The sequence below is a fragment of the Eleutherodactylus coqui genome, chromosome 1, assembly GCF_035609145.1.
Source record: "Eleutherodactylus coqui strain aEleCoq1 chromosome 1, aEleCoq1.hap1, whole genome shotgun sequence".
NCBI lineage: Eukaryota > Metazoa > Chordata > Amphibia > Anura > Eleutherodactylidae > Eleutherodactylus > Eleutherodactylus coqui.
Window position 1 is genome coordinate 356924619 of NC_089837.1, and position 27738 is coordinate 356952356.

Here is a 27738-nt window from a genome sequence, read left to right on the forward strand (position 1 = left end):
TACAAATGCAAACAAGTAAATAGTTTCTTATTGCCTTGCAGAGAAACTTTACTATGCCAAGCACTCTGCTCTTTGTCTGCAAGTTTGTACAAGTGTGCCAATCATCAACTGCAACATGAACTCATTAATGGACTTTGTCACTTTACATTTTGTTTAAGTTAGGGCTTATACAGACAGCTGTGTTCTGGGACCGTGTGTTGTCTTCATTTCAGCTGCTTTCAGTGAGTTTCCAGCATTTGTGCTGGAGAGAATAATGTAATTGGCCACATTATTCTTTTTGGCACAAATGCCAAGAATTAATGAAAAGCTGCTTAAACAGAAACCTAAGTGTTGAAAGTCTATAGTAACTTGGTAGGGTTCTGTCTGAATGCTATATTTAGATTTACACTGAACCTTGGGACGGAAGCTGGGGACGTAGGGAAAAACGAAGTGGGGACGACCCCTTAGATTTCAGGTCAACAGGCAATATGGAATGAACATTACATACTGTAGTTTACAAGATGTACATCAAATGCACTGGGGGAAACCACTGAGGGCGGATTCAGACGAACACTGTTTTCTCTGGGTATGCCGCTGTGATAATCACGGCCACATAACGGGACAAAATGAAACCACTGATTTCAATAGGATTTCGGTGGTTTTGTTTTCACTAGCTCTTTTCTCAGCCGTTAATTGTACAGTCAAAAAAAGATAGGACCAGCCCTATCTTTCCCAGACGTAGTGAATACTACTTGCAAGGAAGAGCGGGTAGCACCTACCCTCCCGCAGAAGGGGAAGAAATTCCCCTCATTCAGGCACAACTATACTCTGTGCTGCTGATCATAGTTATGCCTACGCTCATCTGAAACCGCCATAAGATAGCATTTCATGACATGCGGAGCATGATGCTTCTAATGTATGAGGAAATAACTCACAGAAAAAGAAACCAAATACCCACAACCTAATATACTGCAGGGCAGGCTCAATCACCATACCCCCAAAGAGCATGTAGATAGCCAGATTGCAATACGAGGGCGCTAAATGTTCAGTGCAGACTAATGTGCAGCCACTCACCTCAACCCAGATTGCGGGAGGGGTGACTGCAGACAGACATATTCCACACATATAAAGCAATACCAAGGATGCCAGCCATAGATAAATGTGCAACACTTTACAGGAATACAACCCGCACTGGCAAAGCAGTGGATTGCCCTGTATCACCACAGGGCATCCTGGGCTCCCCCAGAATCTATACCACACTGCATGCAAATAAAACATAAAGATAAATGTGGGTGTTAGTTTGTATTTTGGCCAAAACACGTAAGCTGACGGGCCGCGGCAAGGCCACTACGTATATGAAGAGAAACACTATAATGGAAGCATAAAATAGGCTGATGTTTGTGAGGCCGTTCTCGTGATCCAAGTGACTCAATCTATGATGTGTTTTTTGTTTTTGTTCATTGCCACTTTCAAAGAGTCATAACTTTTTTGATATTCCAGCTGCTATTGCTGCGTAAGAGCTTGTTTTTGTGAAATGATTTTTTTTATTTGATGAGATGCTGGGGTACATATAAGTTAAAGTTTAACTTTTATTTTAGGGATTAGCAGCAATTCTGCCAGTTTTTTTCTGCGTTTTTGTTGTTTTTTTGTGAAATTTATCTTGTATGAATAACATGATAAGTTTATTCTATGGGTTGTCACAAATATGGCAATATCATACACTTTGTTGACAAAAGTATTTAGACATCCACCAATCCTATGTTGTCAGTCTGTGTGAGCATTAGCTATAAAGGAGTATATTACACAGGTATATCCCAGTACAGAAGTCATCAGAATGCAACCAGGTGTTGAGTATGGTGGTGGGACGTCACCTGAATAATCAATCAGTACGGGACATCACAGCGCTTTTGGACCTTCAAAAGTCCACTGTTTGCAATGTTATTTGGAAATAGAAAACATCTGGTGTGTGCAGTACAACCTTGTAAACTGAAAAGCACCTTGTGGGCATCATGCACATTGTCTACCAAAACATTCGCTCAGGAAGTCTCAAAGTCCACAGGTCTCACAGAACATTCATTAACACCAGAATCATCCATAGGGAACTACATGTGAAGGATTACTATAGACAAGGGGCTTCACACAAGCCCAACATCACAGTAGTGAATGCGCAGAGGTGCTGTTATGTTGTGCTCCTGTGACCTATAGTTCTATGGGTTTTCAGGAGCATGCTGCCACAGGTGTGGGATGATTGAGCTAGTTGGGTGTGCATTGCTTCAGTCAGCCAATTATCACCCGTCTGCTGCACATAAATACAAGCTGCTCTTGCTAGAGGGAGCTGGTCATTTATCCTTCTCCTCATACCTCTTAGGACCCTGGTGTTTGGAGTCATACATGTTTTACTTGGTGTTGCTGTATGCATGAGGTCCTGGGTGGGATTCTCTCCTCTGTTGGTGTGAACAGTTTCCTGTTCTGCTTGTATGCCGTTTACTATCTATAGTGAGGCAGGCCTCTAGGTTCCAGCATGGGGCCGTCCCTACTGAGATGATTGCCCCATTTGCAGGCAGGACTCCCTGGGGTTTGAGTTGTCTTTGTAGAGTAGGGACTCACAAAACAATGGGCTTGTGAACTTAATTATCTTGGCCAAAATACGAATCAATACCTCGTACGTACTTTAGTTGTTCCATCTGCTTATGTGTGTTGGTATGTTAGCAAAGTGTTTTGGTGTTTGTCAGTTATTGTTGGATGTCTGCTCACAAGTTCTGTTTACTGTTCATGGTTGTCTTGTTTGTGGTGTGCATTATGCTCAGGTCGGACGTGACAGGCACCTGCGATAGTCCTTGAAGCATGTAAATGAATGGAGGCAAGTATTGTGGAGAGATGAATCACAGTACACTATCTTCCGATCAGATGGCTGCACTTGATTGTGATAGTTGCCTGAGGAGTGGTTTCTATACTACTACATTATTCCAACAGTGAGGTATGGAAGAGCTTCTGTTATGGTGTGGGAGTGTTTCTGCTGGGGAGGACTTAGGCCATTGGTTATAGTTTGGTCAATATGGCATTACCTTCCCATTGGCAAAAATCCCTCCACACATCTACTGGAATTTGGTGGAAAGCATTCTTAGAAGAGTTACTGCAGTCATTGAGGTCAAAGGTGACCCAACACCATATTAAAAAATCTGAATAAAATCAAATTTTAGCCCCGTACATGTGTCTTCAAATACTTTTGTCAACACAGTGTATGTACAGTTTTTTGTTTTTATGTATTTTTTTCACATAATTGAATGTTTTATGCGGGAAAAAAGTCATTTTTGGAATTCCAGGAGACATACTAAAACATTTTCATTTTTTCAGTCAACATGATGTTGTTGTTGTTAGACATTTAGTCGTTCCTGACCCTCAGCAACCCTAAAGGTGAGCTCCCTCCAAGTTTTCCGGTTTTGCACTGCTTCTTTCAGTTGTGTCATATCCATGCCAGTATCAGCTTTGACGGTATCAGCCATTGTGTCCTTTGGTGGCCAGGTCTTCTTTTGCCACTGATCTGTCCAAGCATTATAGATTTTTCTAGCGACTCTGCTGACATTACATGGCTAGTCAATATAGACATATGGTATCTGGTTTATTGTAGTACAAGTTGCAGATTTTATTAGTACCATTTTGAGATACATATAATTTTTTTGGAAGATGGTGAATGGTAAAAAACAGCAAATCCAGAGTTTTCTTACAACATGTGCAGCATGGTGTAAATCAGTTACTTTTATTCTAGGTGTCATTACATGTATACAAGGTATTAGTTTGCACTTTGGCTAAAGTACAAAAGCTCACAAACTCGCATCAAGGGTCCTCATTATCTCGTGAGTCCCTATTCTAGCAAGGCAACTTAATCCCAAAAGTTATGCCTAAAAGAGTGGTGACCATCCCAATAGGGATGGCCCCATGCTGGAAACTTGGGACCTGGCTTGCCATAAATGGTAAAAGAGCAAATACAAATAAGAGAGCAAACCAACAAGCAGGACTTGGTTCACAGAAGGCATCTTCTCACCAACAGACTGACAGACAGACAAAGCAAGGCCCTAGGTTTCGCCTACCAACAGACGAAGGGGACAGGACAAGTCTCGGACATCCACCCACCAGCGGACGGGGAAGGCTTAACAAACATGAAATAGGCATACAACAACCAACGGACTAATGGATCAGAACAGAATTAAAACTGATCGGAACGGAACTAAAACAGAACAACGAACAGAATTCAGACAAGGGAAATAGAGACAAAAACCAAATTAAATAGCATGCATACAGACCACAAAGGAGACTGACAGAACAAATATCTGCACAGCATGCATCCTAAAACCCAGGTAAGTTAGGAGATGTTAAAGATATAAATGACCAAGAGGTGCTGGTATTTAAGCACACAAACTGATGGTCATTGGCTGGTTGGGGAACTCCACACCATCAGCCAACCAAATCAACCACACCTGCCGCAGCGTATGCCTGGAAACTCATAGAACTACAGGTCCCAGGAGCACAATGGGAAAACTCGTTTTTGTGTATGTGCAGTGAGCAGAACCGAGCACAGACCAACAATATGTGGGTTGAGCAGCGGGGAATGAGATGGTAGTCAATGGTGGCTCTACTGCTCCCCTAAACGTTGAAAATTGTGATCTGGTGCGGTATGCCACATGCAGTGGTAAATTTGGCAGGGTAAGATGGTGATACCTCAGTGGGGCACTACCCATGGAGTTCGGTAGCGGAAGGTGTGGTTATGTCGTGATGCCAGTCCGTGTATGGGTAGGAACCTGTTCCATGCAAAATATGAAATACAAAAATTGGAGAACTAAACAAAAATGGGGGTAGCCCCTTTGTCCTGCTGGAGTGCTAAGTGTGGTACCTCAGTGCAAATGGTGTAGATAGAATCAATAGTAGGAAGAGACTCTAGGAATCGGGTGTAAAAGTTAACCAAAACAGCTTTATTCCTCTTGAGCAGAGAAGAGATTAACTTGACTGTGGCACATCATTGTTGAGATACCAGATATGCTACCCGAAACTCATCTCAAGGATCAACCACATGTAGCTTGCCACTGTGTGATCTTCTGTCAGATGTTTGTCCATGGTTCAGTCAGTCTTGGTACACTCCTAATATCATGGTTTGGGAACAGCGATTGTTTCTTAAATACTGGCACCACACCTCCAGGCGCTAACAATCTGCCTCTGGTCCAAGTCACTCAAGTCACCACATTTACCCTTGACAAACGTTGCCTTCTGCTGTAAAGAGTAGAGGTCAACACATCTGAGTGCAGGTCATGACGCAGGCATCACGTGGTACCGTGTAACTGGTCACAAGATGTCATGTGCCAGCTATTCCTAATGTAGTGATCATTCACAGCATAAGCGGTAAAAATATGGTTGTCCAAATTCTTTGCATCCATCAGGTGGTTTTGATGGTGTCATTTTGATTTTACGTACTACTAGTCAAAAGGTTCTATTATATAGTTAAAAGACACAATCAGTGTTGTGTTTCACTCCTTATCAGACTATCTAAGGGCTCTCTTAAACAAATGTATTTTACCGCACATTACGTGGCCATGTTTTGCACTGGTAATATGCAAATATGGAATAATACCTTTGTAGTGCTACCTATTGGAAGGCAGCATTCCTTCAAGCCAAAGTTAGACTCTTTATATAAGCCTTATAACAATGGCTGGAAATTTGCATATTACCCAGAGGAGAAAAAACAACCCCCCCCCCATCACATGGGTGGGGGTAAGACAATAAGAAGACGTTCAATTAAAATGATGCGCTCAAACTAAAAAGTCCTGAGAATCTGATTTCTACTCACTCAGGCCTTAGTCAGACGGGCGTTTTTTGCCGCGATTTGCGCATGCGCATGCGTCCGGCGATTTTATAAAACCATTGCTTTGCAATGGTATCGGACACATGAGCGCTTTTTATGCGCTCGTCCGATAAATTATAGAACAGAAATCGCAGATCGCACCTATCTGCGATCTGCGATTCCTGTTCTCTTCTCTATATGCGCTCAATGGGGCCGGCGGCAGCAGCGCCGACCCCATTGAGAACATATAGAAGACAAATCCTTCTTCGCTGCCACAGCTGTAACAGCTGTGGCAGAGAAGAACGATGTTTGCCCATTGAATTCAATGGAGCCGGCAATACAGCCGACTCCATTGAAAGCAATGGGCTGCCGGCGTGCGCGGGATGAATTGTCAGGAAGGGCTTAAATATATAAGCCCTTCCCTGCAATTCATCCAGAAATGTGTTAAAATAAAAAATATATATATACTCACCTGCTCCCGGCAGCCGGAGTTCCGTGCGGCCAGCCTGCAGTGGGTGTGAAGGGGGTGTGAGTCAGACCTGCCCCCTGATTGGCTCAGCGCTGAGCCAATCAGGGGGCAGGTCTGACTCACACCCCCTTCACACCCACTGCAGGCCGGCCGCTCTGAACTCCGGCTGCCGGGAGCAGGTGAGTATGTATATATTTTTATTTTTACACATTTCTGGATGAATTGCAGGGAAGGGCTTATATATTTAAGCCCTTCCCGACAATTCATCCCACACTCACCCGCAGCGCATTGCTTTCAATGGAGCGGGCTGTATTGCCGGCTCCATTGAATGCAATGCGCTGGACAGCTCCGGCCCGTTTCTAATGAAACGCGGCTAGGAGCAGATTTTCGGGGCGATTTTCGGGCACCGGTCACGCGATTTGCGGATGCAAAACGCCCGTCTGACTAAGGCCTCAGAAGGGGGGAGGAGGGTCAGCTAAGCTGGTAGTATTGTTCCCCCTGCTTGAAAAAGGTTCTAGTACATTAAGCCGAAACGCGTTGCATATTGCATGTTAGGGCCTTCCCCTGAAGGTCCACTCCTTTCTGTTTACCTGTAAATAAAACCTGGATCTACCACCTTGTTATGGAGACGTGGATTTGATCGATTATTGACATTCAAGGCGATCCTGGATTTCCAGGGGGGATAGTACTACCAGCTTAACTGACACTCCTCCCCCCTTCTGGGTGAGTAGAAATCAGATTCTCCGGATGTTTTAGTTTGAGCGCATTATTTTAACTGGACGTCTTCTTAAGGAGAAAAGATAGCGTTTTTGCACTGGTAATACGCCGTGCCAATTCTCTACATTACTTTCAATTGTGCCTCTCCCTCACAGCGTGCTAAATGCGCGTGAAAAATATCCCAGCATGCACTATCTTGGCCAGAGGCTTAACTTGAAGCTCCTGGGCCCCATGGCAAAATCTGTATCAGGGCCCCCAACTATAATGCTTATTCATAGTACTGTGCTCCCTATATGGAGAAGAGAGGACTTATGGGCCCCCTGTGGCTCCTGGGCCCGGGTGCAACCACATCACCTGCAGTCTCTATAGTTACGCCAGTGATCTTGGCGCATATTATGCACGCCAAGATAGTGTATTTTCAGCATGCAGCGAGTATGCAATTCATTGTGCATGTTCTCTGTGCTCCCACCTGAGAAAGATACAGATACAGAAAACACTTGTGTTAAAGCGCCCTGAAGGTTTTACAGTCCATGGCCATGAGAGTGACTATTTGTTTGAAGTGAACGAATTTAGTATTTGAAATCTGATACAGACCAAAGTTTATTTCCTGCTGCCTGGGAGAGATAAACACCTGTGTCCAGTAATTTTCACACAAAACAGTTTCATTAATGAAAAAACTAGTATTCATAGCTGATGGGCAGATAAATACGTCCTCAAGGTACTTTTCTTGTGAATGTCATATGTTAATGACTAGAAAAAGTGGGCATACTTAAAAGGAAAGCCGCACGATCACTTAGGTTCAGAAAGAAGTGGAAAACCCCTTTTGATTGTGCCAAAGCTTCCTAACTCTCTAGGCTACAATTATACAGACAGCTATTAATGATACAGTACATCCCTTGAAGCAAACCGGTATTTCTTTTTTCTAAAAGTAATCTGGAAGAAGGAGCATTAGGTATGCCTCTAGGTGGTGACAGAGAGTTTACATATATACATTAAAAGGAAGGGGGAGTATTCTGCTCCTACTGAGCTAACTCTAATTTCTTCTGTACATTTTCACAAGCATGTGCTCTACGAGAGAGACACAGCACTCACTAACTTTCTGATACATTGCATGGAGCTATAAAGAAGCTGGACTGTCACTGCCCTTCAGATGTCAAAGGGGTTACAAGGACTTCGAGAAAGCCAGGCTGGTGGAAAAAGGCAGCACATATGAAACACTGGATACTCAGGACATTGTGTGAGCTACATTGAAGAACATACCAGGTATGTGAATAGTGTACCTGCAATGTGATAATGTAGGCGTGCGGACTGTGAATGACCGAAAGGGGTCATTTAGGCATTACATCTGAAAAGGGGTCATTTAATCATTACATTTGGAATTAGACTAATCCTGCAGTTTCTATCACTGGTGTAACACATGGAGACCACAGACCCATTCTTTAGCATTGGAGGTCTCAGTGCCTGGTACCCTATATGTGTATATGGCATGTCAGAAACTTTCTAAAACTGTAGAATATTCTGTAAATGTGGTGCTGGCACAAGATGTCCTACTAACTGCTTTTAAACATATGAAGACTGAATTACAGCATTTCCCACCACATTGGAAATTCCAGAATTTATTCTTGGCATATGAGCCCTACACATGAATTTCTTTACCTGTATATAAATGACTTCAGTGGAGATGTATGATCCTATATGGTCTTTGACCTGTTGTATAGAATTAAACAGGAAAGGTTACAGTATGATTATATATAAGCAGTATATATAGAGCCTTAATAGACTGCTGTCCAGGATTATAATTCTATTATGTTTTTACCAGTTTGTAAGTTTTTAAGTGGTTTAGTCTTTTCTCCCTGTCTAAAAATAAAATGGCTATTTTCTTTAAGATTATTCTCAATAAAGGAGTCAGAATAACTTCACAGAGTTTAGTTTCCTATCCAGGCAAGCAGTAGAACCCCAAATCCCCCCAAAATGGGGATGCTGTCTAAAATGTAAATAATTGTAAAGAAAAAAAGAATGCAATGATTTGGAAATCTCATATAAGTATATTTTATTCATAGGAGAACACATATCAGAAGGGGAAAGTGAGACCTTTTTGCATTTCATTTAGAAATTGATGGCAGCGACACATCTCCAAAAAGTTGGGCCAGGCGATGTCTACCATTGTGTAGCATCCCCTCTTCTTTTTATAACAGACTGTAAATATCTGGGTAGTAAAGAGAGAATGGCTGGAGGTTTTTATTTAATAATGCGCTAAATATTTTCTAATTGTGAAAGGCCTGGACTGCTAGCAGCCAGCTCAGCACCCGGACTCTTCTTCCATGAAGGCATGCTGTTTTGATGGATGCAGTATGAGGTTTAGCGTTGTCCTGCTGAAACATGCAAGGCCTTCACAGAGACGTTGTGTGGATGGGTGTATATGTTGTTCTATAACCTCTATATACTGCTCAGCAGTGATAGTGCTTTTCAGGAGATGTAAGCTGCCCATGCCAAAGACACTAATGCAATGCTATATCATCACAGATGCAGGCTTTTGATCTCTGCACTGTAAACAAGCTGGATGGTCCCTCTCCTCCAGTCCGCAAGACACGATATCCGTGGTTTCCAAAAATAAGTTCAAATTTTGATTCGTATGACCACAGAACAGTTTTCCATTTTGCCTCAGTCCATTTTAAATTATTTTTGGCCCAGAGAAGATGCAGACATTAGAAGATTGGGTTGACATTTGACTTCTTTTTTTTTAACTATACAGCTTTAACTTGCATTTGTGGATTGCACGGCAAACTGTGTTCATAATCAATGATTTCTGAAAGTATTTCTGAGCCCATCAGTGATTTGCATTACATAATCATGCCTGTTTTTAATGCATTGCTGACTCAAGGCCCATAGATCTCGAGCATACAATATGGACCATCAGCCTTGCTCCTTTTGCACATGAATTTCTTCAGGTTCTCAGAATCTTTTGATGATACTATGTACAGTAGATGGAGTGATATTCAAAGTCTTTCCAATTTTACGTTGAGGAACATTTTTCTGAAATTGTTCCGCAATTTTTAGACGCAGTTTTTCAGATTGGTGAACCTCTGAACATCTTTGCTTCGGAGAGACTCTGCCTCTCTAACATGCTCTTTTTATACACATTCATGTAACTTAGTAGAACATTGACCCTCCAAATGTTTTTTATTAGTACCACTTACTTTTCCAGCCCTTTGTTACTCGTCCGAACTTTTGTGAGATGTGTTGCTGCCAACAATTTCCAAATAAGTAAATTTTTAAAAATATAATGGAAAAATGTCTCACTTTCACCCTCTGATATGTATTCTATGTTCTGTTGTGAATAAAATATGGCTATGAGATTTCCAAATCATTGTATTCTTTTTTTTCTTTACATATACTTACATCTTATACAGCGTCCCAACTTTTTTGGAACTGCCTTGTACTTTGGCTGAGGTTGAATGAATGTGGGAAATTACAGCCTACAAATACAAGCCCTCCAGCAATTGCTACAATGTCTCTGGAGCTACTGTGTATATAGACAGTTCAAGAACATTCTGCACATAAAGATAAAACCCTTGTCTAGTCCTCCTTTATATACAAATGTAGTATAACTAAATAGATGGCACACTTCAGATCTTATATCTGTATCCATATACATTGTATAGTAGCAAAAATAGATGGGGCCTAAGTTTGATGCTGACATATGTATACAGATATATATATATATATCATAAAGTAAGCAAACATAACAGGCCAGCAAAGTTGTGAGGTAATGTTGTAAACATATAGACCTGTGCCTTGTGAATTGACTGTTGATTAAGTTTATTTGGAGTTTTATAAATAAAGTTCATTGAAATTGGGCCTCATTTATCAAAACTGTCTAGACAAAAAACTGTTCTTGTCCATAACAACCAATCACAGCTTAGCTTTCAATTCTGAAACTGCTTTGGCAAAATGAAAGCTGTGCTGTGATTGGTTGTTATGGACAAGAACAGCTTTTTGTTTAGAAAGTTTTGATACATGAGACTTTCATTTTACCAGAGCAGTATCAGAATTAAAAGCTGAGTTGTGATTGGTTACTACGGGCAACAAGGACAGTGTTACTATTTGAGAGGTTTGATGAATGTGGCTTATATGTGTATATACCTCATTCATGGATGTGTTGGATGTAAACAAACAGCACTGTCCTGGTAAATGTAGCATGCAAGATCGTTTCTCAGGGACCAAATTAGTTCTTCAATGTTACAATGTATTAACACTTTATTAACGATGCACTAATCAACTTTACTTCTAAAAACACAATGGAACCTTTTCAGCAGTCATTGGTTGACAGATAATATATTACATATCCACTTAGTAAAGCCATATATACATGGGGCAGATTAATATCTTGTGTTGTCTTTGTGTCGAGTCTTGTGGCCAACTCTGTTTTGTTTCTGTTGCTCTATGATTCAGCCAGACTTTCTTATCAGGGGTACCAGAGCCCTGCGCTGAAGGCAAGATAAATGGCAGTGAGTGGAGAAAGTCCATGATGACATCATACTTTTTGGCTGGCCACATTTTTTGCCTCCTTTCAAAGCAATGTGACCCTGATAAGTCAGAGAAGAAAACTGCAGATGCAATGCATAGTCTTGTTTCATATAAAATGTAGTTCATAAACTCATAATACTATATTTGAAACAGCTTTGGCAAAGTGACTTGAAAGGAAAGCACTGACACATGATATATGCCCATGAAGTTTGGGAAAGCAAATGTTTTAGACTTGTGTTCTATGAGCAGGGAGGACTAACGATTGTATTACTCCTTTCCATGTGTGCCCCGTATACTAAATATGTCTGAAATCTATCAGGTCTTCATTGATTTAGGCACAAATGCCTGGTTGCTTCTGAATACATTTGTACTCAAATCAATCACTATGGTTCACATATATAAAACGGGATATTCTGCTGCCAGTTCTGTGTCTGCAGATCTCAGGTGAACGCTATATAGGTTCACAGAGATGGTGAAGACATATATGTGAATTTGATGCTATATACTGATGGTTGCCTAACCAAAATCATTCACAGAAGTATAGAGCTAAGGCTGGTTGTATATATTAGATAGCAGTCATCTTCTCAGACCTCATACACTGGCATAAACTAAAGTTTAGACAACTAACATGCAGAACCATCCTATTGCAACAAGGACTCATGCACAGGACTATATTGCGGCTCCTAAGAAGTTCAATGTTGTATAGAAACATAATATGGCACCCATAGAAAGCTATTGTCCCTTACTGTACCCATTTCATCTGGAGACATACATAGACAGAGACAGCATGAAGCTTCTAGGCCCCAATGCAAGGTCTGTAACACAGCCCTCCCCTGCCATGTACCATTTATAATATTTGAGTTTCCTGATATGGCAGAGGAGTCTCTGGTCCCCTTGGGTACCGGCGCCTGGATGTGATTCAGTATTTATATCCAAGTACTTTAATGGGGCAAGCCTGCAGTACTTAGAACAGTTGTTATGAAAAGTATGGCATTGAGTACTTGGATGTAAAGATTGAAGCTGGTGTAGTGGTTGGATGAACACGTATTCGCTCAATCCAGCTGATCGGTTGTGATTCTATGTAGCGGTTCCCCACTTATAAGATATTAATACCCTATCCTGAGGATAGCGCATCAGTTTTTACAACCTGGATAATCTCTTTCGGATTTACTTAGTTTTATTAAACAAAAAGCAGTTTCTTATCAGTAACTGTCTATTGGGAAAATCCATCATAAGATTGTAGATGCACGTAATACAGTTTTGGACCAGTTAGGAGAAGTAAAAGTCTTACCTTTATACTATTCCTGTGTATATAGGATCCAAAATGCATGCACAACTGCACCAAAATCCCACCAAGCCTTACAAAAGATTCCCTATTAGATCTTGTGATGTCATGCAAATTAACGACTGACCAGCAGGCTTTTATAAATGCCACTGAATGTAATCAGCAGTATAAAAGAACATCTAGTAGATTGACACCATTCAGAAAGCAAAAAATAGATAATACGATGTAGAGAAAGGAGTGGAGCTACCTCAGTGGAGGTTAGGTGCAGTAGAGGTGAGTTGGTCCTACTGTAGTTCTGTATCTTTATGGTGAAGTGACAAGAGAGGTATATACTGTACATGGAGTGACGGGTGCAGCCAACCCAAGAAATGGTCAACCCATAAATAGATGTATGTATGCGCGAGATGGTGTAGACCAAAAGGCTGGGAGTAAGGTGCAACCCTTAAATAAACATGCACATACACAAGTGTTATTAAAATTTCTCAGATTTTATTGATAGGCCAGTTGGAAACACATGCTGAGACGCAAGTAGTCAAATCAAAACAAAATGCTGAATAAGAACAACGCATAAAAAACAGAGCCAATACATTCCGAGGCTTAAACTGGATTCCAGCGGTCATAAATCTATGTGCATGCATGGATAACATGTAGTCAGTACAGATAAAATATGATATAACTATATATAGTATACATAAGATAAAAAAAGACAAAATAGCACTGCGGACAAAGAGCTTCGCTAATGTGAAAATGTGGGGGAAATGCAAGGATCTGGGGAGGTGTAATGGGATGAACTGGTCTAGGTGCAAGAGGGTAATGGAGATGGTGTGACACAAGTGGGGATAATGTGCCTAAAAAGTTTTAGAGCACCCCGCTGGAGCGCAGTGTGTGGCTGAGAATGAGTCTGTGGGAGTGCTGCTGGGAGTTTAAAAGTGTGATTTCATCAGAAAACGTGAACGCTTGTACGAGGGTACTTACCGCTGATTAGTGGCAGGACAAGGGGTTGGGCGCATGTGTTACTGAGAATGGAAGTGCGGGAGTTCAGCCGCGAGTTTATGTGTATCTTTTCGTGGCAATATTTAAGCGCATACACGGTTGTCCATTCTGGGTGCTCTTGGCTTCCCAATGTTGTCTGACCGCACAATGGGGGGTAATATGTAGCAGTGAACAGGTGTGAGCGCTGCCTGTGACTGTGTTTATTGGAGTGGGGAATGCAAATGGCTAAGAAATGTCTTCGGTGTTGAGGAGGTGGGGGGAGGAGTATCTAAGGGGTGTCATTGAGTAACTGTGGTAGGAGATGGATGTATAAACTGGATGGAGAAGGGGGGACTGCCAATGGCTGAGAAATATCTTGGGTGGGGGAGGAGTATTTAAGGCACACATGTCAAACACAAGGCCGTCGGGTCGAATCCGGCCTGCTGCCTCACTTAATGTGGCCCACCGGCAATGCAGTAAACCTTAAAGAGTTTATTCAGGCAGCAGCCGCTGTCAGCGCTGGGATACACTGCAGTCGGAGAGGAAGCGCTGCTCTGACCCCTGTGTAGTGACTGGTGCTCACCCCACCTCCAGCTGTGACCACTGATCTCTCCTGACCGCTGACGTCTGTGCCGAGGTAAGAGGTCACGGCTACAGAATCAGCGGTGATTACCGCAAGTTCAGAGCTTTAGGCATGGTAAGTGTAAAGCCTGTATGGATGCTGCAAGGCCAGAGGACAATAGGAGGTTGCTATTGGCCTTTGGCCAGGTAGCATCCCTGGGACTACTATGTTGAGTCACTATTACTACTGGGGCCAATATAGGGGACACTATTACTACTGGAACCACTATGGGGGTCACTGCTGCTAGTGGGGCAACTGTGGGGGTCACTTACTACTGTGACTACTATGGGGGTCCCTGTTACTATTGGGATCACTATGGGGTCACTATTACTACTGGGACCACTCTGGGGGTAACTATCACTACTGGGGCTATTATGGGTGCACTGTTACTACTGTGGTTACTATCGGGGTCATTATTACTACTGGGGCCACCCTGGGGGTTACTATCACTGCTGGGACCACTATGGGGGCACTGTTACTACTGCAGCCCTATGGGGGTCACTGTCACTACTGGGGCCATTATAGGGGCACTGCTACTACTCCAGCCACTATGGGGGTCATTATTACTACTGGGGCACTCTGGGGGTCACTATCACTGCTGGGGCCACTATGGGGGCACTGTTACTACTGCAGCCACTATGGGGGTCACTGTTACTACTGCAGCCCTATGGGGGTCACTGTCACTACTGGGGCCATTATAGGGGCACTGCTACTACTCCAGCCACTATGGGGGTCATTATTAATACTGGGGCACTCTGGGGGTCACTATCACTGCTGGGGCCACTATGGGGGCACTGTTACTACTGCAGCCACTATGGAGGTCACTGTTACTACTGCAGCCCTATGGAAGCCACTATTAGGGCTCATCCACATGGTCATAAGTATATTTCGGTTGTAAAAAAGGAATGGATGTGCCCAAATGAGTCTATACATGCAACACTTTCATTGTAAGATAACAATTGTATGCTGACAGAAGTATGCAGTGTAATATACTTACTGCACTTTACAGTTTAAAGTTCTTCACCCTGGAAAGATGCCACAGATAATCAAACAATAATTGGTATCATTTATTATCTTGCTCATTCATTGGACAGGCTCTTGCATATTTCTAGGAAGTTACATTTGCCTCAAAATTACAGTCTTTGAACAAGGAAATCTGGTTTCCAAAAGCTTTGAAAGGCTATGACTTTACTACAAAATATATTCAAAACTTGCCAAAGAAAAGTCCCAAAATGCAGATAATACTGGGTAATAAAATTGGCCTTACAGCGGTTAAGTGATTATGTCTAATTATTAATCTGAAATACTATACTAATACTTTTGTGTAGTTTTTGCTCTTTAAAGCGACCCTGCAGTCCTGAGAAACAAAGACTACCTGATGTACACTGTGTATTAGTATGCATCTGCAGTCTAAGGGCTACTTCACACAGGTGTATGCACAACTACACTTGCCGCTACAGAGCATAGTTGTGCAGAAACGAGGTAAAAATCTTTTTTTTTTTTACCTTGCAAACTCTGCGCTATTCCGTGCAAGTCTTAAAAAAAGCAGGAAGATGGGTCCTATCTTTCTCGCACGCAGCATTAACTAATGGATAATCAGTAGGAATTACAGCTAGACGAAGAAAAGGCCAATTAAATTAGTGGTGCATGCTTGGTATAGTATAGATCATTCACAATGGCACATGATATGGTGCCATTCTCATATAGCACCACCACAAAGGAAAGCAAGCACTACCAGATCCCTTTGAAGTCAATGGGCTGTCTATGTAATGCAAGGATATGGTGGACCCTTGAGAGCTAAAGGAGTTGTACCAGAATTACAAGTTATTACCTATCTAAATAATAGGGAATAACTGGCTGATTGGTGAGGGTCTCTCTGCTGATACCATGAGCAATCTGGAGAATGAGGGTTCCATGTCCCCGATTCTCCTCACTGCAGGCTTACTGCACCCTTTCCCCACAATTAGGAAGAGAATGAAGCTCCATTCATATATTAATGGCACTGTGTTGATAGCCAAGCATCAAGCGCTTGGGTATTTCCAATGGACCCATTGAAATAAATGGTGCATTGACCACATATGTTTAACCAGCACTCTATTCACTGTATATGTCACTGCAGAGCAAAAAAGCTTGCCTGTAGTGACGAGAAGAGAAGAACACAAGACCCCCGTTCTCAGGATTGTTGGGGTCTCAGCAGACCCCTACAATCAGCAAGTTATCCCCTATCCCATGGATAGGGGATAACTTGTAATTTTGGTACAACCCCTTAATGGAGTTTTAAACAAGATCTTTATCGGCCAAACAAATGTTCTGTATCAATGTTCATTCTTAATCATTGTCATATGGAACCATCCCAGGGAGCAGCCGATAGACTAGCAAATACTTGTTTGGCAGCTGATTGGAATCATTATCAGCACACTTTCCTGTGTAAACAATGGGGTGTTGCCGATAATAATGGAAACAAACAGCTGAACAGACATTTATGTCTAAAGGATAATTCATGTGGTTAGCCATCCTCAAGGATTGCCTAGTGTAAAAGGTCCTTAAAAGTCCAATTATATGTAACTATTATTGCTCAAAATTTGTTAAAATAATGGCATATGAGCGATAATTGTTGAATATAAATGCTAACATCATCCGCCTTTCGTCTGAAGGATGATTTTTAGGTGAGCTTAAATTGTATCGTTTAGACCGCATGCTGTGTTCTCCATGGGAGCAGGAGATAACATTGTATTCTCTCTGCAGCCCATGCGAGAAAACAGACTGCAGGCTGTTATTTTCAGAGGAGCTAAAGATTACATTGTTTTCTCTTAGGAGCCCCTACCAGAACAAAGGAGCTAATCATAGAGCTCAGACCACCTGGCTGAGTACTGTAAGCAGCTTCTGGAGGCTCATTTGCACGCAAATGAAGCTGATAAAGTGCTAATGGGCATTAGTGCCCAATAGTACTTTATGCAAAATGATCAAACAAAACTTTAAATCTTTTAATTGTTTGAAAGATTATCTTTGCGTGTAAATGGGCCTTAACTGAGCACCTCGTGATTGTTAATAAAGTTAGTGGAGGTGTTTTGATATCTGAGAGATGACCTACATGCATGGACACCTTTCTCTCTAGCACCGGTAGTAGGCATCCTTTGTGCTGAGCTCCACCCCCCAGCCTCAAAACCTATAAGAAAATAAAAGTTGCAGAAAAAGTGATTTGTTATTTTAATGCAGTCCTCTGACATCTTTATTAGGAGCTTTAATGCAGTAATAAGAGATAAAGTTCTGTTAAACCTCTTATCTCCTTCTCTACCTCTAGTTAAGTGACAATTCAAGTTGTGAAACAGGTCGCTGCTATGAAGACTGTGGTAGTTACACTGCAAAAATAGTCTGGTACCATATTAGGCCGCCTGCACATGGAGGGGTCGAATTCCGCATGAGGGGTCCCACAGCAGAATCCGACCCTGTGCCTGACTGGTGCCCCCGCGTATCTGTTCTGCGTATGGACGGCCAGCATGCCAGCGCACATGTTCAGTACAGATTTTACCGTGCCATCACTAGGCGATGATGCGGATCCAGCAACCTTTCCACAATGATGATTGCGGAAGGGCCGCGGCTTGGACGGCTTCCATTGACTTCAATGCAAGCTGTCCACATGGATTCCGCCTAGAAATAGAGAATGCTGCAATTTTTCCTCCGCGAGTGAAAAACCGCAATTGCTTTCCGCTCATGTGCAGGAGAAATCGTTTTTCTATTGCATGCTATTGTAGGAATTTGCAGACCCCCATTCCGGATTCCGCAATGCAAATTCGCCCGTCTGCAGCCGGCCTTTGGCAAAAAAATCTAGAAGATGTCAAATATTCATATATTAAAAAAAGACAAAAATATTATAGAGGTGATACATTTATTGGCTAACCTGAAAAACTTTGCAAAAAACAGAGAAGGAGGAAAACGTCTTGGCTGCAGTCAGACCATACTATTCCCTCTTTAGATGAAGCACCTATTAAAATGTGCTGAGATTTTATTTGAAAAGCTAAAACATTGTACCATCTTGTACGAGCTGCATTGCAGGAAATGTGCTGCAGCTTTATTCTGATGAGACCCACTCCTGTTTCTGGCAAGAAAATGAGACCAAAAATATGGCCACATAAAAATAGATAATTCTAAGCTATTATTATTGCTATGAGCTTTGGGATTTTGATGGATTCCAGACCAGGCCAGTCCGCACCCTACTAAATATCCAATTAAGATAAAAAAAAACAAAACTACATTTCACAATCCAATATAAAATCTGAGCAGGAACAAAAGATTAGCTTGTGATGTTTCTGTCTTTGAAAAAGTAACCAGAACAGCTAATGAAAGATTTTATGGCATGATAGGTAACAGTAATACAATGCATTACTTCAGAGCTGGCCTGTATTCCTGGGGTTGCAGTGAACACACAGCACAATGTTCTGGGAGCGCCTGAACCTTTAAGATGCATTTCAATACTTTTATTGCACATTCACAAACTTTATAAAACATACCGTTTCAATACACACGCTAATACGCCCATGTGAAGGGAGCAGCGGCTCTTCAGAGAGCACCATCCTCCCTTCATGGTTTACCAAGCATAGCATTGCCGTGAAATTTATTTAGCAATTTATGCCAGCTTACTTGTAGAGAAAAGTCACAAATTTTGGCACACACTTCATTTGCATAAAAATTTGCTACTCTTTTCAGCTTCGTGTTTTCTGCACTCATTAAGTTTGTAAAATAAGTGGGTTTGGCTTAACCCTTTCCAATCCAATTTGTATCCTGGTTTTCCTAGGGTGCTTACTCTTTTTCTGTCATTACACAACAGCGCTATATGCTGGCTAAAGCGAGTACTGCATGAGGTGACATGTTGGATAGGCTCTGACAGCAGAGAGGCTGGCAATATACAGTAAGAGAACCCTGACGGACGTCTTCCAACATCAGAGCTGTACAGCCTTAAATCATCATCAGACAGTGGATTGGAAAGGGTTAAGGTTATGGCCACTCATGGGCCAAGAAATGTACTATAATTTAAGCTAGAAGCTGGTGTAGATTTCACATTCTGGTGCACTTCACTCTGGATTAATAGCTTCTTCAGACAACTGTATTTGCGCACGGTTTTGTGCACATAAAATATGCACGCTCAATACACAGCGAATAGAACTCAGTGATGTCAATGGGTTTGTTCTCAGTAACGTGTTTTGTGCACACATTTCATATGTGCGCAAAACATAAGACCTGCTCTATCTTTCTATGTATTGCGCAGAAAAGGCCCCCATAAAAGTCTATGGGTGGTGTGCCAATGTGCGCTCAATGTGCAATTCCATGAAATAGAGAAAACACCTGGACCTCATTAGGCTAAATAGCTTTTATAAATCATGGCAGGGGGTGTCGCACGCATGTGAACAGGGGCTGCGCGCACAAAAAGTATAGTACTATGCCCCGAAAAACATGTAAATCCTCCTCATCAATCACATTCATGGCACAAATAGATTGTGTTGAAGAATGCCTAATTAGGCAAACGGTTGTCTGAAGCCACACTTAGAACAATGGATAGAAAACGCTCTAAGTTTCCCTGCATAGTTTATCAATGAGTAGGATGAGTAAACAAGCTTTATTCTGGAATAAGAATTTGGAATCTCTATGATGAATAAGAAGATTGATTTATGAAATGACACGGCTGCAGTTTCTGAAGGACTCGTTTTATAAAAGTGTATACTTAAAATAAAAGAATGAACCCTTGGAAAAACTGTAGCACTTACAATCTGCATAATAAACATGGTGACTAATAAAAACGGCTACAAGTGTGCAGACAGCCTGCCTTGATATCTACAAGCTGAGTACATAATTACTAGGCACAATACTCGAAAAGTATTACTGCCAGGTACAAACATTTAAATCCACTCTCCAATATGCAAACCTCAAGTCTTCAATGCCAAAAGCTGCTGATAACATGTATAGTAACTAGTATAGATAGTTACATATAGATAGTGGTAGGGGAACAGTTTAAGGGCGCCCACCCACTGGCGATTTTTTTTTCTTTGCGTTTTGCGTTTTTTCTCAAGAGCAATTAGAATTGAATGTACTCCTGTCCACTGGCGTTTTTTTTTTGCGTTGCGTTGCGTTTTTTAACATAGGAACTGTCAGTTGCATATGTGTCCTTATTTTTCTCCTAATGCACCCATGAAAGTCAATGGAAATTAATGGAAAAGCCGCAAAAACGCGGCAAAAAACGCCGGGAAAAACGCCGCGAAAATGCAGCGTTTTTCACGCACGAAAATCGCAAACGCCAGTGGGTGGGCGCCCTAAGTCTCAAATGTTTAGTTTGTATGCTCTTTTTTAAACCATAAATTGGAACTAATCTCAGAAGTAACAAGGACACACATAGCCAAAAGGAAAGGATTGAGTACATTTTTCCTTTTATTTTCCTAGGATCTGTTCTATACTTTGGTTTATAAGGGTGACACAACAGTATAGAAATGGACAAAATGAAAGTCCAGAAAATAAGTCACTGGCCAAATATGTCTAGCTTTGTTCTCTCTATGCTAGGTGGTCCAGAAAGTAAGCATAAACTGGTCAGTATATTTAGAGCTATAGACTATACAGACCTATGGTAATAGATGGATTCTAGAGAAGGACACTGAAAGCATACAAGGGCGGGTTGGGCCGGCGTCGGGGAGAGAGATGCCTCAGGGCTGGTGTCCTAGCAGATGTTTGATGTCACCAGTGGAAATCAAGACACCAGATCACCCTGATGCCCACAAGAACATAGAAACTGCAACTAGTACCTTTACTATCTTGATGCAAGCAGCAGATTGATGTGATTTCATGGCACTGCCAGCATTGAGCCAGGAGAAAGGGCACCGTTCTCCTGGCATATCTGCTCAGATGCTGGGAGCAGATATACCAGAAGAATGGCACATGACCGTTGTAGCCTCTGATTGGCTACAGTGGTCACATTGTGACTGGGAGGACTGTTGGGTTGGAGCACTGGATCACCAGGGCTGAGGACTGGTAGGTACAGTTGTTTTTATTGTTTAGGTTAGTAGACCTGCGATCGGGCTAGGACACTCATCTGCATTATGATGGCAAAAATGTATACTTGTATGAAACTGGCTTGAGAAGGAATATAGTTCTTCGTTTCTGTATCTGTATGTATGTTATGTGCTTGATTCTGGTGCTGTATTTGTTATGAGCTTGCTTTTCGGTCTGTATTTATGGTATGAACTTAGTTCTGGTGCTGTATTTATAGTATGAACTTGCTTCCGCTGCTTTTTTTATATACTAGGCCTAATGCTGGAGCTGTATTTATGCTCTGATCTTGGTGCATTACATAGAGTGATGTTAATTCTGGTTCCATATTTATGCTAAATAGATAAACATATTACAGGTAGAAACAGAGCAACTGGCTGCACACTGCCAAACTACACCCACCTGCAGTGGCCACTGGCCTAACAATTTTGGGGGTAATTTGTGCAATCAATGGCCAGAGCGGGTAAGTATGGTTGGGTTGCATGTAGCCATCCGCACTTAAAGGGGTTGTCCCGCGCCGAAACGGGTTTTTTTTTTTTTAAACCCCCCCCCCGTTCGGCGCGAGACAACCCCGATGCAGGGGTTAAAAAAACAACCCGCACAGCGCTTACCTGAATCCCGGCGGTCCGGCGTCTTCATACTCACCTGCTGAAGATGGCCGCCGGGATCCTCTGTCTCCATGGACCGCAGGGCTTCTGTGCGGTCCATTGCCGATTCCAGCCTCCTGATTGGCTGGAATCGGCACGTGACGGGGCGGAGCTACACGGAGCTACACGGAGCCCCTTTCAGAAAAGAAGAAGACCCGGACTGCGCAAGCGCGGCTAATTTGGCCATCGGAGGGCGAAAATTAGTCGGCACCATGGAGACGAGGACGCCAGCAACGGAGCAGGTAAGTATAAAACTTTTTATAACTTCTGTATGGCTCATAATTAATGCACAATGTACATTACAAAGTGCATTATTATGGCCATGCAGAAGTGTATAGACCCACTTGCTGCCTCGGGACAACCCCTTTAAGGTGGTCCTCTACTCATGTGCCAGTGCTGCATGCTTGCCCCCAGGCTAAAATTTGCCTCACAGCCCTTAAAAGTATATCTAGAAAGAGTTTTTCCAGAATGGAACACTGAATGGTATGTTGGGATTAAGCTGCAGTACCAGGCACAACCACATGGATGAGAGTTATACTGCCAGGTACTGCAGTGAAGGGGCTCCTTCATTTTACGGATCAGAAAGTTCTTTAGTTTCTTAACCTCACCTATCCTAGGGACAGTCATCAATGTAATGGGACTACAAACTAACAGCACTTATTTCAACAGGGCAGGTGAGGATACCCCTGTCTGCCTGCAAGTTCTTAGTTATGGTTAATGTGGGTGTAGCACCCACCAGTTTAACCCTTTATATCTAAATTGTATTAGCAATCCATGGATCTTTTCTTGGCACAACATATTATTCCCACATGCTCCAGGTTGAGGGCAATCTGTTAAACACTGAAAAGTAGACACATTGCATTACTACTTATGTGCTTTTACTTTTGGAAACAAGAGTAACAATAATGAGATATTTATTTAAATGTCAAAATCTATACTACAGCTTAGTTAAGGCCTCATGTCCACGGGCAAAAGAAGAATTAAAATCCACACGCGGATCCGCATCCCATAGGGATGCAACTCGCGGGTAGATAAATACCCGCGGATGGTCAATAAAAGTGATTTTAAAAAAAATGGAGCATGAAAAAATCTGGACCATGCTCCATTTTCATGCGGGTCTCCGGCGGGGACGGCTCCCGCGGGCTTCTATTGAAGCCTATGGAAGCCGTCCAGATCCGCGGGAGACAAAATTCGGAATTTACTCACCCGCTCCGGTTCTTCCCTTCGCCGCGGCTCCATCTTCTCTCCGTCGCGGCCGGATCTTTTTTCTTCGGGCCGGCGCATGCGCGGGGCATGTCACTGACGTGCCCTGCGCATCCGCCGGGCCGAAGAAGGAAGATGCGGCCGCGGCGAAGGGAAGAACCGGAGCGGGCGAGAGGTAAGTTTATTCTGATTTTTATGCCTCATGTCCGCGGGGCATGTAGAATCCGTAGCGGGCCTGATTTTTCCCGTGGACATGAGGCCTTAAGGGCGCCCACCCACTGGCGATTTTTTTCCCTGCGAAATTCGCAGCTTTTTTTTCTGCAGGGGTCTATGGGACTTGTAATGTTAAAATCGCGATCGCGCAAAATCGCGATTTCGCGGTAAATTGCGATTTTGTGCGATCGCGATTTTAACATTACAAGTCCCATAGACCCCTGCAGAGAAAAAAATGCTGCGAATTTCGCAGGGAAAAAAATCGCCAGTGGGTGGGCGCCCTAAGACTGTATAAAATTGACATACACAGTGGTTTTACATTTCTCACACCTTTATGATCTTCCTTTCTTTGTTTTTGCCTCAATAGGATGTATACAAGTCAACTTCACAGCTACTGATTATACCTTAGGACTGTGAGGCTTCTGACAGGTTTATTCTTGACGAAGAACACACACATAGGCTCCAGGGACCTTCTTTGTCAAGCTTCCTTTATTATTAGACATTTTGTCCATCACTGTAATAAAGGGATCCCTTGATTCAAGCTTAACCGTGTCATTTAGGAACTTCATAAAATGATTCGCTTCAATTCCAGCAAAAGTTTCTCCATGGGATGATACACTTGAATGCATTGCCCATAGGTTAGCTAGCATGTAGCCACATGTTATCCTGCTACACACAATGTACAATCATAACATCCTAAACCGAACAGGAGAAAGTTAATACCAACATCTTGGAAGCCGAGATGCAGCAAGAAGGGTCAGAAATGAAAGTATTATACTTTAAAACATCTTGAGTTAAAACTGTGTAGGTCAATTCAACATTAACCACTTCCAATACAGCTGATTGCTATCTCAGTTAAACTCAATCTCTTATAATATCAAAATAAAGGGACTAAAGAGAATGTAATATACTGTGGAGAGTATTTAATATGCATGATGTTCAACATAGGGAAGTTTAGGATAAGTCCTAACCTGAAGATCTGAGATAGGTGCATCAGATAGTAAAAGTTGGTCAACAACATGTAGCAAATAAGCTGAGTTTACACAGAGGTAAAACGAGAAAAAAAAAGGTTTGGTACCGTGTTAGCCAGAGGAAGGATCCTGAGAAGTCCGAAAGCTTGCAGTAACATGATGTATTTTTGTTAGCTATTAAAAGGTATCATATCTACAAGACTACTTGGTTTTTCTCACTAAGAACAATCATAGTTTACACAGAAACATATGCTAATGAGGAAAGGAATATTGGGACACGAGCAGTATCAGAGGACAATTGCTGTTCTCTGGGAAATTCCACTGATTACGAAACATCTTCCCTCCCTTACTTGCAGTGCTGAAGATGAACTGGAAACCTTGTTTACAATATATTAATAGCTGCTTGCGTTCTTCCAAAAGTAATATAACTATTTACTTGTTACAATGTCTTTACACCTCAGATTACTGGTAGTCTACTTCGGAAAAAGCTTTAAAACTTATAATGGATACTTCCGCTACTGTGATATGAGCAGGGGTTGGACTAGATGACCTTGGAGGTTCCTTCCAACTCTACCATTCTGGGATTCTATGTACTAAAAATTGTTGTGCAGTTATATTAATTTGCACTGGAAATACAATATAGTGGAAGAAAGAAGTCGGCCGTATTTAAAATTTTTATGCAATAGTCGGATGAAAGATATTTTGTTCACAAATGATCTTTATTTGAAAGAATATTTCCAGAAAGATCTTCTGTCCTTCCTCCGGTGTCCCTGAATATATATAGTTAGTTTGAATTATAATGGCCAGTACAGGCTAAAATGTGTATGGCTGCAACTATAAACCTACTTCTATCAATGTGCATAGCCAACATAAGGCAGCTATTTGAGCACGGTTTTGCGTGCACATTGTGTAGAGAATGGAACCCATTGTTTTCAATGGATTCATTCTCATGACTCTTTTTTGCTCATGCAAAGAAAAACTGTGGCATGCTCTATTTTTGGGATCATTTGTGCACCTAAGACATCATAGGAGTCTGTGGGGGTGCTGAAATGCGCATCCGATCCCTGCTAAATTGCGCAATGAACTGAGTAATTTTGCTGGGAAATCAATAATACCAGGGACTAATTAGGCTGCACAACCTTTTTAATCATGGTGTAGGTGTGAACCCCGCCAATGTGAATAGTCCCCAGCAATGTGGAAAGTACAGTAAAATGCGCTAAAACGTGCACGATAGCACAACCCTCATAGCATAAAAAAACCACGCTACCGCAAGCGTTTTTTGTGCTTATGATCAGACAATGTAGTCCAATGCAATATCCAAATCTTAAGCCGGGCTCACATGAGCGGGTCAGAGTCCGCATGCAGGAAGTCTACAGTGCTTTAAAGGAAAGGTTAGCTATATATAAGTAAGTCAGAAGTTAGACCAGTAGTTAACTTCATAACTATAGTTAATTTGGTAATCATGTCTATGTTACTTAGAGCGTAAACAGATAGGTGTGATTTTATCCCATTTTTGCAAAATGCGACAAAACGAAACCGATAGTTTTGTTTTCACTATGGGGATTCTTGCACATTATTACTATGCACAAGAAAAGATAGTACTTGCCCTATCTTTCCCGCATGCAGTTTTTCTACGTGCGAAAAGTACAGGACGGGACCTATCTCCACGCTTTTTTTTTTTTTCAAACATGTGTGGGATAGCAAAGTTTAAATAGTCAAAAAAATAAAACCTCGGTTCATGCGCTAATATGTTCCATAACAGCGTCCATATTAGCGCATTTTGTAAAGCCCTCACAGATATATTGGCATTTTGCTGTTTACTTGTGACTGCTCTTTATGCAAAAGTGACAACAGCAAGTTCAGCCGTATTGACCGCCACTTTTTAATTAGCTCCTCAGACACTGTTGATAAGTTGTTAGAACATATTGGCAGAATGGCAATTTTTCAGTAACTGAGAAGTTAATTTAAGGGTGACAACCAAAATAACTATATTTTCTGCAACTAAACAGAATAGCAATTTCTCTGTAAGTAAATAAAACATAATTACCAAATGTTCTCTACCTTCTGACTTGGGCCACTTTCACACAGCAGCATGTAAGAGGAGTTCTAAGACTCCGCTTATGCTCCTGGTTTTGGCTTTCAAATACTGATAAAAATACTGTTTTGTGATTAAATTGAATGCCCTTTCCAAAAATGGAAATTTCAGTTTTGCCAGTTGCTGGTGTCAAGACCTCAACCCAAATATGGAGTTTCACAGTAAAGAAATCAACTTGCTGCCTTTGTAGCAGTATTCTACTCCGATACATGCTTAAAAGTGCTTTGTTCATGGCGCAAATGTATTGCGCTGGAGCGTGCTCAATCGCACATACGTTCTTCTGGAGGAGCCCTTACATAGACAGCACACGGCCCGAAAATAATGTGCCTTTAGGCTTAGAAGCATTGAATCAAAGTGTGTAGCTAGTTAAAAGCTCCTGAACAATTGGTACTATTGATTGTCTTGGCAGTCACCTTATAAGACTCGCTTGGATTACTAAACTATCCATATATAGCAATCTATGAACTGCCAAGCATCTGTACATTTTGCGCAAAATGAACATTTCTTTATGATTTCACGAATGCAGTGAAGGTTAAGAAATATTTTCACATTTTATGAAACTTCTGCAATAAGTCCAAAATATAGTTTCTTCATTGGAGTCTGGAAAATTGTTTATGAACAGCTTGTACAAGCCTCTAAAACCGCCCCATAAAGATGGCTTCCTTGTGGACGGTAAAATGGAACTGTATAATTTATTAAATTCAAATGGTTTAAATCGAATGTGACTCTATGGGAAGTGTCAGTTCATCCTGCTACAGTGCGCCAAAATATGTTATAGATGGATTCATTTTTGATAGATCGTATAATCTGATAATACGCTGATGAAATCCATGCCAGTGTGATATGCTGTGCATATATGTAAATGTGAGTGTACAGAACAAGCATTAATTGCCACAGGAGTCCACAAGAAGGCAAGGCTAAGGGCGGCTTCAGATGACTATAAGCGCAAAAACGCTCGCAATAGTTCAACGTTTTGCGATGTGAAAGTTGCGCTATCGTGCTCATATCTGCGCATTTTACTGTACTTTTTGGGCTGCCAAGGACCTTTACATTGCCGTGGGGCACACCTGGGCCGTGATTTAAAAGACAGTGCTACCTAATCAGTCCCCAGCGGTTTTGATTTCCCAGCGTGTGTTGGAGTTCCTGTTATAAAGGACAGCTTCAGTCAACCGTAAGCAC

General features: G+C 41.9%; 1 protein-coding gene across 1 annotated transcript in view; it reads left to right on the forward strand.

Moving 5' to 3' along the window:
* The first annotated feature begins 8043 nt into the window (after positions 1-8043).
* Positions 8044-27738, forward strand: part of EDAR (ectodysplasin A receptor) — a 110096-nt gene continuing 90401 nt past the window's right edge. The window contains exon 1 of the mRNA XM_066577354.1: positions 8044-8258. The gene's annotated coding sequence lies outside the window, so the exon portion shown is untranslated. The remainder of the gene's footprint in view (positions 8259-27738) is intronic.